At 45.0% G+C, this 18,619-nt stretch overlaps 1 protein-coding gene across 1 annotated transcript in view; it reads right to left on the bottom strand.

Moving 5' to 3' along the window:
* cskl (c-src tyrosine kinase-like) overlaps window positions 1-17,832 on the bottom strand; it is a 162,172-nt gene extending 144,340 nt beyond the window's left edge. Inside the window, exon 1 of the mRNA XM_084337229.1 lies at window positions 17,666-17,832. The gene's annotated coding sequence lies outside the window, so the exon portion shown is untranslated. The remainder of the gene's footprint in view (window positions 1-17,665) is intronic.
* Between the last annotated feature and the right edge of the window lie 787 nt (window positions 17,833-18,619).

Below are 18,619 nucleotides of genomic sequence, written 5' to 3'. Positions count from 1 at the left end.
GGCGATATTAACGTTAACATTGGCGCCGATGGTGGCATTCAAGCGGTAAAACGGAAAACCAGGCGTGGCACTGAAAGAGTTAAAAAAAGGAAACATCAAGAAATAGCACTATCTCTCTCCCAGTATGGTCTGCCGGGCTGCAGCTAATTACTAGTTCTCCCAGTATGGTCAACCGGGCTGCAGCTGGATACTATTGTCTCAACCAGAGCTCTCAACCAATGAAATTTTGATAGACAGTCGATTCTGCCAATTACATCACACACCGCTTGCACCCGCCTCTGCTGTTACCACCAATCGGCAAGCGTGTATAAATTTTTTACTTACGCTTTTGTCCGTCATTGATTTTGACAAGAGGTTTTCTACAACAACAACAAGATCCCCTCGGTGGCGCGGCCGACATTTAGCTTTTAGCTCCGCAGGATGACTAAATGAGGCATAATGATTTTACTGCAACGAATGTTATAATAAAACAAAGCCATTCTATACATGTGTCTGATTGAAAACTTTATTAACAGATTGCAGAATGGGTAAAACTCAGGGCTCTATGAGCAACGGAAGGAACTGAGCTAGTATGAACGAGTAATGCGGCTACGTTCGGGTAAATAATATGCTGATGTTATTGAACGTGTAACACTAACTATATAACGTTAATGCCACAAAACGAATGCATTTGTTAATCATAAGTAGTAACTTTGATGCAGTAGCTTGTGTGTGTGTGGGCCGGGGGCGGCGTTGTGCAGGTCGCGACGCGACTGAACTTTTCTTTGCCTTTGACGCGACACAAATTGATGGATATTTATCGGCTACTGACATCGGCACATTTGAGCTTATCGGCCGATAGGCCGATTGCAGTCAACAAGGCACTTATCGGCCGATACCGATACCCGACCGATACATCGGTGCACCCCTACCTGGTACTAATCATCATCATCAGCCTCTATGTAGTGTCAGTGACAGAGACGACAGCACTGCCTGTGATGACAGAGCCTGAGCGTGAGGCTAGCTTAAACACCCGAGTCACCCTGATCAAGGACTTGCAAGCACTTAGAGAGCATGAAAATTTAGTGCCCCCCCCCCATCTTTCAATTATATAACCCGAGTGTGATTAAATAACTGTGGCTGTGATAGATTGTTACAGAGTCCACCGGCCCCTCCCTCCCACAAGTGAGTGGGGTAGCACCAGCAGCAGGGAGATACTATTGGCCGAAGGACAAAAATAGCAGCCTCAGGCTGGCTCAGCCTGAGTGGTCAATATGTGATGCAAGTTTCTCTTAGTGCAGAGACAATTTGTCTTCTCTCCTCCTGGCTGCTGCTGCTGCTGGTGGGGGATCAGATGTTAGCACAGAGCCTGTGGCCTCATTGGACATCTGTTGTATCCAGGGGAGGAAACTAACTTTTTGGCTTACCAGCCAACTGATTTTTTTTACCAGCCAAACAGATTTTTTACCAGACAAAAAAAATCGCTAATTGTGATAATTACTTCTTTGTATGTCAAGCCGCGTCAATGTTGTGTATGCATCTGGGTAGGCACACTGTGCCTTTAAGACAGCACGGTGGTCTTACGACAGTGCTGTGACGTACCGTCAAGTGTTGTGGTAACGTCAGTTGGGTTGGTGTGCTGTTGTCTGGTTGAGCTTAGCTAGGCCCTTTCGTGACTGCGATGTGCAAGCCAGGGGCTTTTGAGCATGAAATAAAATGTCTAACCTTACGTCGTAGTCCGGTGCTTTTTCGGAAACATTATAGTCATAACAGATACACCTAGCTGGCTGCTTTGAGCACACGGGGCTAACGTTAGCTAGCAAGCAGCTATATAACGCTAACTAGAAGCTAACCACTGTATACAGTTCCAGTAGACAACATTACACCTCTGATTTAAATGTGTCCTTAGTAACTTATACTCGATGGTTGTACTAGGGTTGGATGCAGTTCCCCGTTGGTCAGTCTGTCTGTTTTCCATATTCTGCTGTGTTTAACATTATCTGTTTGCGAGTGCTCCTGATGGCTAGCCTAGTGTAGTAGTACCGCGGGACTTTTATTATTATATGTCCGCGGGTTGGCCAGTACTGCGCAAACGTTTATTAAACATTATATGTCCGCGGGTGGTCTTGTGCAGTGCTCTCGTGGCACTGTCAACTAAAGCGAACACTCAGAAGACGCGCACCGTTTGCCAGTGCAGTGATTGCAGAATGTTTTATTTTTTTGTATACTCGGTCTTCATGAATCACTCGCCAAACGTAAAAAATACTCGCATTTGGCGAGTAAAGTGGCCTAATTTCCTCCCCTGGTTGTATCCAACATCAGTCTTCTTGTGCCTGCAGTAGGCCTATATCATTGGTGGTTCAACAGTCAGTTAAACTGAATACATCTTTAGGTTTAATCTCTCCTTTAAATCACTAAAGGGGGGGGGGTACCCTTTAAGAAAATGATGGCATATATGGTTGCCACACAGTTTAATATCAAAGGGCTCTCAGACAGCAAAAGTACAAAAACAGGAAAAGAACACTAGCCTACAATAGACATAATTCATCTCACTTTACTTTTGAGTGTCAACAACATCAGGGGAGTACCTGGTCTTTCTTTGATATTAATCTCAAAATATAGATGAAAGTGGATAAGTGTAGCCTCCTACTATCATCACAACTGACTCATCCGGAGTTTCTTACAAGCCCCCGTCGATAGCAGTGTGCAGCCTGGAAGAACAACAACAATCACCACCACCAACTTCAACAACAACCACCAGATTGGTTTGGTTTAGGGATGCCCCGATCACGTTTTTTGCCACCGATACCGATCACAGATCGTCTTGAGCCATAACGGCCGATACCGATCCGATATCGATCGTTTTTGATTTAAAAAAAAAATAAGGAATAAGTGGATACAAAAAGAAAAAAAGGAGGATGCAGGCAAACACAAACAAACAGAGGGAATAACGTCCCATAGTGGAGGGGCATCTTTCTAAATGTGTGTGTATATATTATAGCCTCTTTTTTTATTTATTTTTTTATTACATTTTAGTAGAGTTGTTCCGATACCGATACTAGTATCGGAAATGCCGCCGATACTGCCTAAAATGCTAGTATCGGTATCGGCGAGTACACGTAAATTCTAGCCTCCGATCCCATGATGTAATTTATCTCCTGCCGAGTCCTGCGGAGAGTGAGGATTATAAAATGAACATGTTTTAAAGTGTGATGCTGTGTCATTTTAACAGCAGATACACTTTCTTAAATTCCATTGTCCCCGACAGTGCCGTGTGACGGGGAGCTCGGACGGGAATCGGGATGTGTTTGGCTGGTGTTATGATAGCATTAGCTGGAAAGATAGCTAGTTGGAACAACATCCGCTTTTAACGTTACATCAAATCAGATGATCGCCTGTCCGTTCTCCAGGACCTAACACTGTCCGTGACCGTCTATCAACAATAATGCACCCACGGTGAATTGTATTTAAGTTAAGTAGCTACGGACTAGCGTTAGCTGACTATTACTAACGTTATCTTAATGTCGATGCGGGAAGGCGAGCTAGGTCAGTTAGCTTAGCTTGATAACGTTACCGTGTCTAAAGTTGGTGCTATTCACATAATCCAGCAATAATGGCTGCAGACCTGCAAGCAAAGTACAGCAAGTGCCAAAGGATAAGAGTCTCAGGCGGAGTTTCAAAAGAGAATGTTGAATATTTATTTTGCATCAAAAATCACAACATGAACATGCCACTAGCTTACAGACTGAATAGGGTATATCTGCAGAGCCACTGAGTAGCGAGTGCAACACCGTTTAATGTCCGTGTGGATCATTGGAGTAGGGTATATCTGCAGTGCTGCAGCCCATACTCATTGATTAATGATACTAATACAAATCTATACAATCACCTGTTGTTGAATAAATACCATACGTTCTAGTTATTACTAAAAAACAGTATAACAGTATCTGAAAAAAAAAAAAAAAAAAAAAGTATAATTTATATAATTTTTTTTTTAATTTTTTTTTTATGCACTGGTATCGGATAAATATCGGTATCGACCGATACCCAAAGCTTAGGTATCGGAATCGGATCGGAAAGGGAAAAATGGTATCGGAACATCTCTACATTTTAGGACTTATTTCAACATGTATGTTCCTTGTAATATTTAAGTTAATTCAAAATATCTCCTGAAACATATTAAGTAGACCAAATCTGAATTTCTTTCTGTGGAACCATTTAGAGGGCCAAAATGAGAGCCGAATTTGACTACATTCTATGTACAGTACTTTCATAAATGAAAACTCTAAAAATGGAAAAAGGTAATTTTGTCTGCCACGGGTAAATGACTGGCTGATACTGGAGCAGTTTACTGCTGAACCCGGGCATCCAGCGTGAGTGCGTGCATCGTCGGGTCCTTCTCCTTCTGTCCCCTATCTGAACTAAATGAACATACACCTGTGTGTCCCGACTCCTGTACGGCCTCATCAACCCTGTTGGTCAGCGAGACAAAGGCTCTTGATCTCGCAGCTCTTCTGCATGGCTCCGCAATATGCATGCAACATTTATCTGCTGCTCATTAATTCAAATCAGTTCCCCTCCAAAACACAAAAACTCCCGACTGATGCCGTCCAACCAATCTGACGTTTAAATAATTAACCCGTGTCTACGAGAAAACCTGATTCATAAGTGTAGGAGAGAGAGAGGCATTGGAGTCAATATGGTCTCTCTCTCTTTAGTCATTTTTGGTCTTATTGTTTTTATGAATCAGAGAATGTCAGAGTATAGGGCAGCAATTTCCATGGAGACGGATTTTTGAGGTTTAAAACTGTGGTTCCAGGGTGCCAGGGTGGCGCGCCACATAGCTCAGCTGCAGTGCAACACGGACACAGGTTTGACTCCTGGACCCGGAGACCTTTGCCCCAAGTCTTCTCCCAACCTTCCTCTCTGTTGGGCCTGTCCGAAATAAAGCAGTAAAATGCCAAAAAACAAATCTACATTTAATTTTTTTTTAAACTGTGGTTCCGAAGTGGAATCTTTACCATTGCATCTGACCTACACTTTCTTCAGAACACCACATGTTCTCTGAGAGGGGAGCTTCAGATTTGAGGGCCTTGAATGAGACCAAGACTTCACCTGCCTTCGCACACGCTGAAACCTACAGCATAGGATCTATTCACTAGTGGGATTGATTTTTCTCCAGGACGAGTCTTATTACTACTGTAAAGGGATGTCTGTGAGCACTGAACCAAGTGAGAGGCTAAGCAATGCATGTGTCAGACCCAGGGACCGAAACTAAAGTCTGCCGCCCGCCAGGGGCGCTCAGTTTTTACCTTTGGCGCTTGCCACTTAAGTGGTCTGCACACGGCGGGCGACAGACGTCGCCTGGCGATGTGATCGCCTGTCGCTCAATGACAATCGCTTAGCCCCCCACACCAGAGGCGACCGTTCTCAGGTATAATGATGAATGAATGAATGAATGAAAACTTTATTTAACAGATTGCAGAATGGGTACAATACAGTACGGCTCAATACATACAATTGTTAAGGGGATGCAGACCTGAGAAAGACGTTTGTCTTGTTTCCATCAGGGTCCCCCATGATATGCATAAGCTATGTGTCGCTCTGTTTAGCTGGGGGTGTTTCCCCCCGGGAGATATAGGAGGGCGGACCGCCGGGACCGGAGTCCCGGACGTTACGTTATTAGGTTGTTGTGAAGCGGGTTAGCAGTAGCTGTGTTGTGCAGTACGAGAGAGTATTAACCTGTAAAACTCATATTGAGCTGGAATTAAACCACCATATACGAATACAACCTCTCATCATTCTTCCTGACATTACTGCATGCCTGATCGCTACGATACGTTCATTACCAACGATTGGACAAGTATTGTTATGCAGCTGCTGAGTGTTTTTTTCACGGAAGACGCAAACTGTTTTGTTCTCAACCATAATTTTCTTTGGACAATAAACCTTACAAACTACATCAGCTGCAGCCTGGACATTAAACTCGGTCAACATCCACAGCTTCTTTTGTTACCCGAGTATAAAAACACTAGTAGGTGCATCGTGGCGCATTGTTCATTTATTAGTTAATGACAAGCGGCCACTACAGCTTCTCAAACTAACGTTATTTATTTAAATTGTTCCCGTTAATAATAATGAACATAACAAGTAGCATGGTAATAATAGGTAGGTTATTGATCAATGAATGTATTGAATGATACATTAATGGTGTACAAATGATACACCAGTAGAACTTCTGTAGAAGTCATGTTATTTCCTCATTGTCCTGCTGTGTCGCCTCAAAAAATAGGATCGAGGCGATATTTAGCGAGGCGACAGAAATATCTGCGCGACTGTCGCTTCAAAATCTCCTGCCGTGTGGTTTCTCTCATTCATAACAATGGAGGCGATACAATTCTGCCGGTCGGTTCGCTAAAAAAATCGGTCGCCTGGCTAAAATCGCTCGCCGTGTGGGGACCCCTTTAGAGGGCTGCCCGCCGTGTGGCGTGTAGACGTGTAGTTCATAACGATACTCTTATTTTGATTGTGCGAGTACAGATTATAGCCTCTCTCGTCTTTTTTTTCTCCGCCGCGAGATCGTTAAAAAACTACAAGTCCCACATTGCACTCAAGTCAACGGTCCAATCACAGTAGAGTGACGTGACTGGTTTCATGAGAAAGAAAGCAAATGACCAATCGGAAGCTCTCATTTGGCTTGTTTACTTCCTGAAACGCCACCATTGCGATATGCGGGCAGTCTGCTCTAGTCTATATCGGACCTCCATAAGCTACCGTTACTGTTTAAACAATGACCCAGTCAACTATTCACTTTTAGTTTAATACATGACGAGGCATTGTCTAACGGTATCTAGCTGGCTAGCTACTGATAGCTGCTGATATCAACAAATGCTCCAGCAATAGTCGACTCGAGTGCATAATACCTCCGTTCCCTCGTTAGCTAGCTCACGTTAGCTAGCTCACATTAGATCTATCTGTCCCAGTAAACTAAATTATCTTAACGTTATCTACCAGGCTAGCAGTAGCTACAGATAGCTCCTGATATCAATGTCTTATAACATTGATTGAATGCGTATTCTAGCTGAGGGCATGTTGAATGTGATTTGACAATAGAACCGTAACGTTATACCAATAGGGTCCAGCTGCATCGCCGGAGAATCCTTGCATGCTGAATGTAGGGTCTAGCTGAATATAGGGTCTAGCTGCAGGGCCGGAGAATCCTTGCTGGAGCTGGAGGCTACTCAAGTATACACACAGACAGTGGAGCTGTTTGCAGATAGCGAGCATTTTGACTTATTGCGTGGTGGCGATGTCTCGCAGATAATACAACTACAAGTATGATTATATAATATATATTTTATTTAAAAAAAAAATTATATAAAATATATATATATATTTTTTAATCAAAAACAATTTGGCAGGTAAGAAATATGCTTGGCGGGTAGATTCTTCCCATCTATCCGCCACTGGCCGGTGAGTCAAAAAGTTAATTTCGCTCCCTGGTCAGTCCTGCAGGTGAACCAAGTGAGAGGCCATGCATGTGTCAGACCTGCAGCTGAACCAAGTGAGAGGCCATGCATGTGTCAGACCTGCAGGTGAACCAAGTGAGAGGCCATGCATGTGTCAGACCTGCAGGTGAACCAAGTGAGAGGCCATGCATGTGTCAGACCTGCAGCTGAACCAAGTGAGAGGCCATGCATGTGTCAGACCTGCAGGTGAACCAAGTGAGAGGCCATGCATGTGTCAGACCTGCAGGTGAACCAAGTGAGAGGCCATGCATGTGTCAGACCTGCAGGTGAACCAAGTGAAAGGCCATGCATGTGTCAGACCTGCAGCTAGAGCTGCCGCGGTATTGATTATTTCCTTACTGCACAAATTTGCAAAATATTTCCTACCGCCGCGGTTTTTACCGCACGCACACAAAAAATTTAAAAAAAAAGTTTGAATGCATTTTTTTTTTAGTAGTAGTCTACTCTTTATAGCATATAGCCTGCCTCTAGTCTAAATGTCTATCTTTAGAGGATGACTTTGCAGCATGAATATTGTTTGGGATTCGGCAAGCACGCATTAGTTATTGAAAGTGAAACACGGATGCGCAGTTCACTCGGTGTCGCGGGCAGGGGTGGTTACCCCTAACCCCCCCCGACCCTTTCTTATTATTATTACTATAAAGTTACTACTTTATAATAAAGGCATTCGTTTTGTGGCATTGACATTATATAGTTATACGTTCAATAACATCAGCGTATTTACCGGACCATAGCAAGGCAAGCAATACTCTATTCATATCTCAGTTCCTTTCTTTGCTCAGAGCGTGCTGAGTTGTCCCATTCTGCGGTCTGTTAATAAAGTTTTCAATCAGACAAGTGTATAGAACGAAGGGCTTTTATTATAACATTCGTTGCAGACAGTAAAATCATTATGTCTCGTTTAGTACTCCTGAGGCGCGATGTTAGTCCACTCCGGCGGAGAGTTAAAGCTAACGTTATTAGCCGTGTTGTGATGACCTGACATTCAGGACGTAAAAACGTGTGACGCGTCTCTCTTCTGACCAATCAGTGGTCTGCAATGTTTCACGTGACTTTTCTGGTACCCAATAGGGTCGCTTGGAACCTCGATAGACGAGTAGGGTATATCTGCAGAGCCGCAAGCCCAACGAGAGGAGGGTAATTTATTATTATTATTATAAAAAACAGCGGTGACGCGGTATTCAGCCTACTCTGCGGTGGCCGTGATGTAACAGCGATACCGCGGTAATGCGGTAATCGCGGCAGCTCTACCTGCAGCTGAACCAAGTGAGAGGCCATGCATGTGTCAGACCTGCAGGTGAACCAAGTGAGAGGCCATGCATGTGTCAGACCTGCAGGTGAACCAAGTGAGAGGCCATGCATGTGTCAGACCTGCAGGTGAACCAAGTGAGAGGCCATGCATGCGTCAGACCTGCAGGTGAACCAAGTGAGAGGCCATGCATGTGTCAGACCTGCAGCTGAACCAAGTGAGAGGCCATGCATGTGTCAGACCTGCAGGTGAACCAAGTGAGAGGCCATGCATGTGTCAGACCTGCAGGTGAACCAAGTGAGAGGCCATGCATGTGTCAGACCTGCAGGTGAACCAAGTGAGAGGCCATGCATGTGTCAGACCTGCAGGTGAACCAAGTGAGAGGCCATGCATGTGTCAGACCTGCAGGTGAACCAAGTGAGAGGCCATGCATGTGTCAGACCTGCAGCTGAACCAAGTGAGAGGCCATGCATGTGTCAGACCTGCAGCTGAACCAAGTGAGAGGCCATGCATGTGTCAGACCTGCAGGTGAACCAAGTGAGAGGCCATGCATGTGTCAGACCTGCAGCTCCACTCTCCACTGTTAGCGGTCCAGCAGGCAAAGGGGGGCCCCATGGCCCACTCAAGGAGCAGCCTGCCTGACCAGCCGCTGCCCAGATGGAGAAGCCTTGCTGTGTTTGTGCCCAAGATGGGGGTCACAATGCCCCTATTCTGCTGGGCAGCATGGCGGACGTGAAGGGCAGGGGGAGGGGGGCCTTGCCTGCAGGCTCCTATCACGGCTCCACAGCTGCCGAAGAGAGAAGACCACATGGAAGCAACACAGTGGGAGAGCAGAGCTGAGGCTTTCTGCCACCTTCTACTAATCATGTTCATAGAATGAAACCACTCACTGTCGAATAGCCTGTTATGATGCTAGGTTGCAAAACTAGACACAATCTCTAAAAAGGTCGAACATGTGAATAAGGAGGAGCCAGCAAGGTTCTCCTGGTGGTAAGTATCAACAGTAGGGGTGTAACCAGGGGAGGAAATTAGGCCACTTTACTCGCCAAATGCGAGTATTTTTTACGTTTGGCGAGTGATTCATGAAGACCACTCGCCAGTCTGGCGAGTTGACAGTGCCACGAGAGCACTGCACAAGACCCGCGGATAGGGGTGCACCGATATATCGGTCGGGTATCGGTATCGGCCGATAAGTGCCTTGTTGACTGCTATCGGCCTATCGGCCGATAAGCTCAAATGTGCCGATAGCAGTCGCCGATAAATACCCATCAATTTGTGTAGCGTCAAAAGGCAAAAAAAAAAGTTCACTCGCGCGATCTACCTGCACAACGCCCGCCGTCCCCCACACACACACAAGCTACTGCATCAAAGTTACTACTTATGATTAACAAGGCATTCGTTTTGTGGCATTAGCGTTATATAGTTAGTGTTACACGGACAATAACATCAGCATATTATTATTACCCATAGCAGCAAGGCATTACTCCGAGTCCGTTCATTAGCTCGGTTCCATTCCGTTGCTCATTCCGTACCCAACTACACATTCTGCAATCTGTTAATAAAGTTTTCAACCAGACAAATGTATAGAAAGGCTTTGTTTTATTATAACATTTGTTGCAGTAAAATCATTATGTCTCATTTGGTCATGCGTGGAGCGCCGGTCGGCGGGCCGGGCAGCTAACGTAGCTACGTTATTAGCTATTAGATGCAAGACTAACGTTACTGGTGAAAATGTGATTTGCGTTGGAATACTCCTTTGTCAACTTGCTGTACTTTGCTTGCAGGTCTGCAGTCATTATTGCTGCATTATGAATAGCCGCAACTTTAGCCAAGGTAACGTTATGGCTAAACCTTTAACAATAGTTAACGCTAGCTTTCGGTTAGCTGTTCAATGCTATTAATAACACAACTCCCCGTCAACACCCTCTCTCGGGAAGATGGCATTTAAGAAAGTATCTGCTGTTAAAATGAAGTGTTACACGTTCAATAACAAGCATATTATTTACCCGAAGATAGCAGTAAACAAGGCATTACTCCGTTAGTACGTTCATAGCTCGGTTCCATTCCGTTGCTCATTCCGTACCCAACTACACATTCTGCAATCTGTTAATAAAGTTTTCAACCAGACAAATGTATAGAAAGGCTTTGTTTTATTATAACATTTGTTGCAGTAAAATCATTATGTCTCATTTGGTCATGTGTGGAGCGCCGGTCGGCGGGCCGGGGAGCTAACGTAGCTAAGTGTGTTCTGCTCTCGCAAACAGAATGCCCGGAAGTAGAAAAATTTATAAACGCTTGCCGATTGGTGGTAAGGACAGCAGGAGGTGGGTGCTAGCGGTCACCGGTGTGGCGTAATTGGCCGAATCGACTGTCAATCAAAATGGTTCCATTGCATTGGTTGAAAGCTCTGGTTGAGAGAATAGTATCCTGCTGCAGGCCGCAAGAATGGTTCCATTGCATTGGTTGAAAGCTCTGGTTGAGAAAATAGTATCCCTCTGCAGGCCGCAAGACGATACTGGGAGAGAGATAGTGATACCATAAACATATTTCTTGATGTTTCCTTTTTTTAAGTAAGTAAAGAGGCCTACAAATACAAACATACACATACAAATATACAGTAGTTTCATTAAAAAAAAAAAAAAAAATTAAAAAAAAAAAAAAAAAAAAAAAAATTTACAAATACTTATATACAAATATACAAATATCGGTATCGGTATCGGTATCGGCCAATAGTGTTAGTTGAACAATCGGTATCGGTATCGGCGGCCAATTTTCATATCGGTGCATCCCTACCCGCGGACATATATAATGTTTAATAAAAGTTCCCGCAGTACTGGCCAACCCGCGGACATATATAATGTTTAATAAAAGTTCCCGCAGTACTGGCCAACCCGCGGACATATATAATGTTTAATAAAAGTTCCCGCAGTACTGGCCAACCCGCGGACATATATAATGTTTAATAAAAGTTCCCGCAGTACTGGCCAACCCGCGGACATATATAATGTTTAATAAAAGTTCCCGCAGTACTGGCCAACCCGCGGACATGTATAATGTTTAATAAAAGTTCCTGCAGTACTGGCCAACCCGCGGAAATATAGAATGTTGAATAAAAGTCCCGTGGTACTGGCCATCAGTCAAGGAAGCACTCGCAAACAGATAACGTTAAACACAGAAGATGGAAAACAGACAGACTGAGCAACGGGGAACTGCATCCAACCCTAGTACAACTCTCGAGTCCAAGGCAAGGACACATTTAAATTACAGAGGTGTATGTTAGTCTATTGCGCACCGGACTACGACGTAAGGTTAGACATTTTATTTCATGCTCAAAAGCCCCTGGCTTGCACATCGCAGTCACGAAAGGGGCTAGCTCAACCAGTGCACAACAGCAGACCAACCCAACTGACGTTACCACAACACTTGACGCCGGTACTTCACAGCACTGTCGTAAGGCCACCGTGCCGTCTTAAAGGCACAGTGAACACTCGGATGCATACACAACATTGACGTGGCTTGACAACCGAGGTTCAAAGTTAACTTGATTGACTGATTGAAAACTTTATTAACAGATTGCAGAATGGGTACAATACAGTACGGCTCAATACACACAATTGTTAAGGGGATGCAGACCAGAGAAAGACTTTCGTCTTGTTTACATCAGGGTCCCCCATTTTCAATTCATCATAACATATGACATACACGACATACAGATACAGTACTGCTACATCTATACATTTCACATCTATCTATCTATACACTTCACAACATACTTCAGTTTTTTTCTTTCACTGCCCAACCCAGTCCAACTCAGCATCTTTCACTGCCCAGTTCAGCCCAACCCAGTCCAGAATAGATCCCTCTTTCATGTTAATATGTGTTATGCTAATATTGTGAAGAGTAGAGACTGTTATTAATGTTTTATGCTAATAAATATTTTAAAGAGTAGAGACACGGTGTGATTATTACTATGATTGAAAATCAATTTAGACGAAGACATACAAAGAAGTAATTATCACAATTAGCGATTTTTTTTGGCTGGTAAAAAATCAGTTTGTCTGGTAAAAAAAATCAGATACTCGCCAGTTGGCTGGTAAGCCAAAAAGTTAGTTTCCTCCCCTGGGTGTAACGGTACACAAAAACCACGGTTCGGTACGTACCTCGGTTTTGAAGTCACTGTTCGGTACGGGTTTTCGGTACAGTGGTATGTTCCACTCAGGGGTGATGTAGTGTGCAGTAACTAATTGTACTTGTAGGTAGGCTTGGGCGGTATGACGGTATTAAGGTATACCAGGGTATTTAGAAATACCTACGGTATTGATTTTCAATACCGTCCGTCACCGTCAAAATCACAGATGCGCTTCAGTTTCTATAACAGTGAAACGGAGTTTTGAGTGTAGTGCACACACTGAGTGTAGTGCACACACGCGCCAGCAGAGGGCGAGACCGCTCTAGTGGAGCGAGTGGGTCACAGCGGTGTTCACGTTTTACGGTAATGTTACGACAGTGCTGTGAAAATACCGTAAAGCGTTGTGACGAGAGCAGTGTTGTTGTGGGGCAATCCGTCTCTTATTATAATTATGTGAACTAAAGAGTACAAGGTTTACACAACAGCCCCCACCCGCCTTTTTATTGTATTTGTACCGTCCTGTACTATCCGCTGTCAGCTGTTTATCTCTCTCTGTGAGCTACTGAGCTTGAATAACTAGCGTTAGCTCACGTTTAAGTAGCGTTAGCTCTGCGGCTAATCTTAGATTACCCTGAACTAAATCAATGACTAGGTTATAAAGCATTCGAGTAGTTTTCACTGCACATAGAAGTAGCCAAACAACGGGAGCATTTCGGGAGCATATCACCAAAACCCAGGCAATTTCTAGCCCTTAAGGAATCAAATAGTCTGCCATGGCTATAGGCTAGATGCTAACGCTAAAACGGTGCAGGCTTCTACCGGTGCGGGACGGGACTACCATTCTGAGAGCTGACGATGATTTGTTTACTTGGTAACACGTAAACCCCCCCCCCCCCCCCCCCCCCGCTGATGAAAATGAAAGTCATACCGTCAAATACCGTGCACCGGGGTATTATAACATAAAGGTTTGCCGGTTTGAAAATAAGGATACCGCCCAAGCCTACTTGTAGGGCTGTCAACGAATATTCTATATTGAAATTAATAATCGACTTGTTAAAAAAATTATTATATTAGATTGCGAAAAAAACAACCCTCGGTGGGCGGTCGTTAGTGGTTAATTAACATACCGTTGTATTCGTTCGGGACACAGCCGTACTGAACCTAAGGTCCAGTACTGAAACGGTTCTGTACGGATACGTGTACCACTGTACCTTTACACCCCTAATCAACAGTGTGTGATGGCTTCAGCTTGTTCACTTTTTTGGTCTGTAAGAACATCTCTTTATTGAGACAAAAACAGAAACCGCTGCAGATTTACTGGCACTTTCAGCTTCCGTCACTGTCAAGCTGAAAAGGACAGGGAGCCGGGAGGACTAGGACAGGACATATGATGAATTGAAAATGGGGGACCCTGATGTAAACAAGACGAAAGTCTTTCTCTGGTCTGCATCCCCTTAACCCTTTCCCCGTCAATAACGTCGTACAACGGGTTTCAAGTTAATGCGAAATCTGCCAATAACGGCGTACGACGTGATTCTGATCATAATTTCGCCATGGTCTTCATATTTCACTCACGGAGCCTTGTCTGATGCTGTGTGAGCCAGCACAACTCTGCAACGCTTCAATACTGCCACCTAAATCTAGTGCACCCATCCATTTGTTTAATGCAAACGATTGTCATTATACACTGCCCTTTATAATCTAAATAAACTTAAATAGCTATGAAACATTACAGTACAGAATAGATGAAAATGATAGCTTCTAGCTAAATCTAGTGCACCCATCCATTTGTTTAATGCAAACGATTGTCATTATACACTGTCCTTTATAAACGAAATAAACTAAAGGTGCCTAAATGATGCATTACTATATTTCATCACAATATAATAGATATAGCTAGGCTACTGACAGTCATTGTGATAATGTGAGTAGTAGCTAGCTGTATCTATTGTTTACACTTGAAATGTGTATTTTTATTTTGTCACAACATTATTTGAAAAATATTGTGTAAAATTGAACTGTATTTCTGAGTTGCAGCACTTAAAAACATTAAATGGACTGTTATATCTTATTCAATTGTGGACATTTATTCATTCCCACTTATTAGACACTATTTCTGATGGTAAAATGAGCATAAAAAGCAAAATACAGAATTCTGAAATATTAAAACGGAAAAAATTGAATTTGGGAAAAAATAAAATGGAATTTGGAAAATAATAAAATGGATTTCATATGGCTCAAAGGGAGCCAAGGGGACTAGGACAGGACAGGGAGCTGGGGGGACTAGGACAGGACAGGGAGCTGGGGGGACTAGGACAGGACAGGGAGCTGGGGGGACTAGGACAGGACAGGGAGCTGGGGGGACTAGGACAGGACAGGGAACTGGGGGGACTAGGACAGGACAGGGAGGTGGGGGGACTAGGACAGGGAGCTGGGGGGACTAGGACAGGACAGGGAGCTGGGGGGACTAGGACAGGACAGGGAGCTGGGGGGACTAGGACAGGACAGGGAGCTGGGGGGACTAGGACAGGACAGGGAGCTGGGGGGACTAGGACAGGACAGGGAGCTGGGGGACTAGGACAGGACAGGGAGCTGGGGGGACTAGGACAGGACAGGGAGCTGGGGGGACTAGGACAGGACAGGGAGCTGGGGGGACTAGGACAGGACAGGGAGGTGGGGGGACTAGGACAGGACAGGGAGCTGGGGGGACTAGGACAGGACAGGGAGGTGGGGGACTAGGACAGGGAGCTGGGGGGACTAGGACAGGACAGGGAGCCGGGGGGACTAGGACAGGACAGGGAGCTGGGGGGACTAGGACAGGGAGCTGGGGGGACTAGGACAGGGAGGTGGGGGGACTAGGACAGGACAGGGAGCTGGGGGGACTAGGACAGGGAGCTGGGGGGACTAGGACAGGACAGGGAGCTGGGGGGACTAGGACAGGACAGGGAGCCGGGGGGACTAGGACAGGGAGCTGGGGGGACTAGGACAGGACAGGGAGCTGGGGGGACTAGGACTAGGACAGGGAGCCGGGGGGACTAGGACAGGGAGCTGGGGGGACTAGGACAGGACAGGGAGCTGGGGGGACTAGGACAGGACGCGCAGGGGATTAGGACAGGACAGGGAGGACTAGGAAAGGGGGGGGAAGGAGAAACAGAATGTGGCCATTGTGTGAAGGTCAGCAGGGCCTTGGACAGGCTTCAAATGTGCAATGAGACGGGCAGTGTCCGTCCAGACAGAGCAGCCATTACTTCCCTGCGGAGCGTGTTGTAAGCCGAGCTCAGGCTTAGTGCAAGACAGTAATTCAACCTGGTTCCTCATCGCTCTACAGACCAGACAGGGATTTTCTTCTTCTCCTGAAGCCTTCACTAAAATGGGTGGAGACAGCAGGACCCAGCTAGACCGATATAGGCTACAGGCCTATCTGACAACCATAGTGCTCTTGGAGACTAGTCCAATCCAGCTATCAGTCAATCAATGAGAGAGGGGGAGGATGAGAGAAAGCTATTGACAAAGAGCAGATAGGAAAGTGAGGGCACTTGGTACGGTCGATGTCTGCATCATGCAGGAGTCTTTTTCGCCTCACTAGATGATTGCTTGGCATTCACAAATTGAGAGACCTGTTCCACACACACAGCTCAGTCGAGTCTCCAGGTGGGACGTCCTAACATAGTCTCAACAGACACATTGCAGTCTGGTTTACATAAATTCCTCAGAGAATAATGGATGCTGCCAAGGCCATATGCCCCCACAATCTTGCTAATAGTTTCCCCAGGGGAACCTCAAAACAGTCCCTCTGTGATTGTCAATATAGCCTTGTAGTTCATATCTAGAAATCAGTCAATATTTAAATTGCTTAATGGACTAAAATAATCAATCTATTTTCTAATCAATCAGATAGTTGTGCGACAGTCTCTGTAAAGCTATGTTAATACACCATTGTACAGTAGATCAACAATATCTGGGTGCAATGATTCTGAACAACAGCCTTGTACTACAATATAATCTCACAAAACAGACACTTTTATAAATGACTTGTCTCAAGGCGGGTGTTCTTTGAAAATGACACAGAAAAGAGGTCAAAGTGATTCGGCCTATGATGATGTACTACATTGTAGTCCAGTCAAGAGGGAAGCGGCATGATGAGTATAGTATATATGATTTCTGACAGTGGCATGATGTACATTGCAACATTGTGTCGAGCGAATTATCCCATCGTTGAACACAACGCCAAGGCTGCAAGGAGGGTAGCAGGTTTCATCCCTGGCCCTGGTGCACGACACAGCAATAACAACAATCAACAGTGCACGCGCGCGCGCGCGCACACACACACACACACACACGGCGCACAATAATCGACTGTCAAATAAAACAATCCCGTTTAAATGTCTAATTCGACGCAATTCGAAATGTGCAAAAACCTGAACGGATACGAAAATACATGGGTTTGTATCGGATCAATATGGTCTGGGATGCAGGCAGCGGTGTTGTTCATCAATGAAACAACGGTACCAGCCCATGATGCTCCGGAGGACCGCGGAGGCTACAGTGTAGCGGCTAACGCTAAGCGCTCAATGGTTGTTTACCTCAAGTCATTCAAAAACATGTGACACACATTACCTTGGTAAACGCGAGGACTCGGACGAACAGAGGGAATAACGTCCATTATGGAATTTTCTTGGGACAGATATTACAAAGGTCCCCCCCCCGTGCTAATGTGTTAGTGCAGCACAGCAAGAGACAAAAACACTGCTTGAGCCGTGCGCACTGTGTGCAACTCACCGTAAAATATCACTTAATGTCGACCAGATGTTGTTGCAAATTAACGATGTAGGCCCATTAGGATGACTTATGTTGTTGTTGTTGTTGTTGGGGGGGCATCCAGTTTTTCCGAAATGAAGCTTGTTGGTTGAGGGGGTTCTCTTGAGTGCTGTATGGCACAGCTCGCACAGGCCTGGTCAGAGGAAATGGTCTCCTCCACTCCGCTGAGGAGGGACACGCATGCGCGCATTTCCTGCGAGCACAACTGGGTTGATCAGAGTGTAGGTTCTGAGCACAGCCTTGTGGCCAGATAGAAGATGGGTAATGTGAAGGTTTCTTCTGAATAGATGTATGCATGTTGATTGTTGTAATTAAATATATTGTGGCTATATGCCATGATGACATTATCATTGTAACGTTATCATCTCCAAGTGTAGAGCATACCAACACTGGGGTTGGGGGTTGGATTCCCACTTCCCGGGGGCAGTCATGGTACTGTAAGAGGACTTAAGAGGCATTATGTTATGTTAATCCTTGGTGGCAATAGGCAGATCTTCAACGAGGTGGACAAATGAAGAAAAACAAGCAAATCTTTGAGTATTTTTTTTTATTAACCTGTAGATTACACCATGGTGTATGAACTTGCTGGCATTTGCAGTACAGTGATGTGGACCCAAATAAACTTAAACATACACTAAGTAGCCTTTCATACCTGGGTAACATAACCAGTAACAGTTAGCCGCCCTGAGCCTATGGCCTCAGACATATGGGCTCATAAGAAGTGCAGGGAATTCCCCCTTTCATTTGTGGGCTTATTGATCATAGACACACTTGTAACACAGATAATCGGGAGGATTTGGCTATGGTCTAATAATATTATAGATAAATATGTCGGTCGGGTGATTGAAGGCGCTGCGCAACATAGATGGTCAGTTTAGGTCTGGGTGTGTGAGGTTATGAATTAACCTGTGAGGA

This window comes from Notolepis coatsorum (genome assembly GCF_963971535.1).
Source record: "Notolepis coatsorum genome assembly, chromosome: 20".
Taxonomy (NCBI): domain Eukaryota; kingdom Metazoa; phylum Chordata; class Actinopteri; order Aulopiformes; family Paralepididae; genus Notolepis; species Notolepis coatsorum.
Note: the sequence above shows the minus strand (reverse complement) of the source record. Positions and strands in the feature narration are given on the sequence as shown.